General features: G+C 40.1%; 1 long non-coding RNA gene across 1 annotated transcript; it reads right to left on the bottom strand.

Moving 5' to 3' along the window:
- Positions 1-655: 655 nt before the first annotated feature.
- Positions 656-2,241, bottom strand: LOC119345412. The gene is made up of 2 exons (XR_005167030.1): positions 1,456-2,241; positions 656-834 (listed from the first exon to the last, which is right to left on the bottom strand). It is a non-coding gene; the product is annotated as an uncharacterized LOC119345412 (long non-coding RNA).
- Between the last annotated feature and the right edge of the window lie 187 nt (positions 2,242-2,428).

Genomic DNA, 2,428 nt, shown 5'->3' with positions numbered 1-2,428 from the left:
CACATAAAGATTTAGAGATGGTTCAATGCATAATTCAGGAGTAAGATGTATGATAATTATCTTACTGTGCTAGCATGAGGGGCTTGAGCTTCCTGTGTGGTATTCTGCACTCCTCTCACCATCAACTCGTAGTCAATAGTATTGACAAAGGATCAAACATACTGGTTGCTCAGCTTCCTGTATTGAAAGTTCTTTCACGTGACAGATATCAACCTGATGGTATGACAGACAAGTTTCAGAAGCTTGCAGAACTTGATCTGGGCATGTCTTTGGATCCCTGGAGGTAGGTGTCACAGGCTGCCAGTTGCCTTCCATGAGAAGACTTGGGTTCGACACAGCTGCTGCTTCGGCCACACCTACGCATTTAAATGAATCGGTTAATGCTTTTCCCGTATCCTTAACCATATTATTTTGTCAGATTCGGAGCAGAGCAGATAATGACCGCATGCAGATTCGGACGCAGAATTTATCGATTCGACTCGGATAAGAAACTGATAATAAGTATCGGGACTTACGTGCATGGAGACATGATTTTATTTGTACTATGCAAACAATATAAATGGTTTTATTTCTACCATGTAAACCATATCAATACAATTTTTATCAGACTGCATAACACTGAGAGTGGCACATTTAAAGTCATAACCCACACCAATACAACAACAATAAGTAATACCGATAAAGTGACGATAGCATTACACTCAGAGTCCAAGACGAATAGTTATTTCAAAGTTCTATTGGAGTTATTATTATTATTATCAAACGCCAAGTAGAAGTCAATCGCACATCCTTGATTTTTCTACATGGTGTTTGTTCCAGTCCACTTGTGACAACCTGTGAGAATGATGACAGATAGTCAGAGGCTACATTTCACATCAGAAAAATAATTGATTATTAGTTATGAAGAGTGAATTAGTTAGAATACACATGCGTGAATTCTGAAGTGCATGCATCCACATGATTAACTTTTAACTTTTTAGCGTGTATGCACATAGAGAGAAGAGAAACTCATGCATCGCAAATTACATGCATGTACTATATATACATGTATTGATGTATGCGCACAACATGCATGTACTTATAACATGTACGCTCACTTGCATGCAACAAAAACTAAGACATATAGTGGAGAGTACATAGCAGTTGGTTGGAGAATACGACCTCTACTGCTGCGATGACCACGACTGTGATGGTGGTCGTATAGTCGTACTATAGCGCTACTAGGGCTATGGTCTTATTCTACCTATATACGGTGATCCTAATCATCATTATGAATATACTCATTGTTAACAACCAGTTCATGGGGGGAGCAAGGTAGATCCCTACTGGATATACATATTATATATAGGAACGAGATACATATAGCAAGGATACACATAATCCAAATTTTTTTATCTAAGTTACTCTACCCAATATGTAGATACTAAGATCATATTTTGAGTTAGAATTCCTTACCATCAAGAGTAATCAGTAGTTCCGACGAGCACGCTTTTGAGAGGCCTGCGTATGTGGCTGAAAATGTAGAGAAAGAAAAATGTTAATAAGAGACATGGAGAGGACGATATTTGATGAAAACAAAATGAAATCAGGGGCGTAGCTGTCTTCACATCCAATACCGACGACAACATATTAGTAAGAGATATGGAGCAGATGATGCAAGAAAGATTATTGTTGAGTGATGACTGAAGACGAAAATCGCATGGGAGACTCGCTATTGTGGGCAAGAGAGGAAGAAAATCCGATTGTTGAATTCTTCTGGCAGCCTGCTGTATATGGAGGCCAGCTGCTAGCAGATTATTCACGTCCATACATACTAAGATTTATGTTCTTTGCGATATGATCTTTGCTTGTGCATACTGATTTAGTTCCGCGCATTCCTGAATGTATGCAAGGTTAGCCGGACGCAGACTTTTTGAGTCTGAGCTCAAATGAGCTTGGGTTAACAGTAAAATTAAAAAATCGAAAGAAATTCAAAAAAATCAGAAATGTTTTTGTGACAAACATTGACAAAAGTTTTAAGTGCTTACAAAAATTCGTCATGGAATCACATTCCTAGAAGGTGTGGCAAATAAATAAAAAAATCGGTACTCTAAAAATGCTACTTCCAAAACCATTTTGGAGCAGAGCTGGCCAAACGGGCCGGCCCGGTACGGCACGCCCGCCGTGGCATGTCTAATAGCCGGGTCGTGCCGTGCCGGCCCACGTGCCCCGCTCCTCGGCCCAGGCACGGCCTGGTTATTAAACGGGCCGGCCCATGGCACATTTAGCACACTGAGCCGCATGTTTTTCAGCCTATTGGGATGTAATTTAGGTCATACTCCCTCTGTTCGGAATTACTTGTCGCATAAATGGATGTACCTAGATGTATTTTAGTTCTAGATACATTCATTTCCGAGACAAGTAATTCCGAACGGAGGGAGTATATATA

Source organism: Triticum dicoccoides, unplaced genomic scaffold (assembly GCF_002162155.2).
Source record: "Triticum dicoccoides isolate Atlit2015 ecotype Zavitan unplaced genomic scaffold, WEW_v2.0 scaffold235481, whole genome shotgun sequence".
Taxonomy (NCBI): domain Eukaryota; kingdom Viridiplantae; phylum Streptophyta; class Magnoliopsida; order Poales; family Poaceae; genus Triticum; species Triticum dicoccoides.
This window is presented reverse-complemented; position numbering and strand designations above follow the sequence as displayed.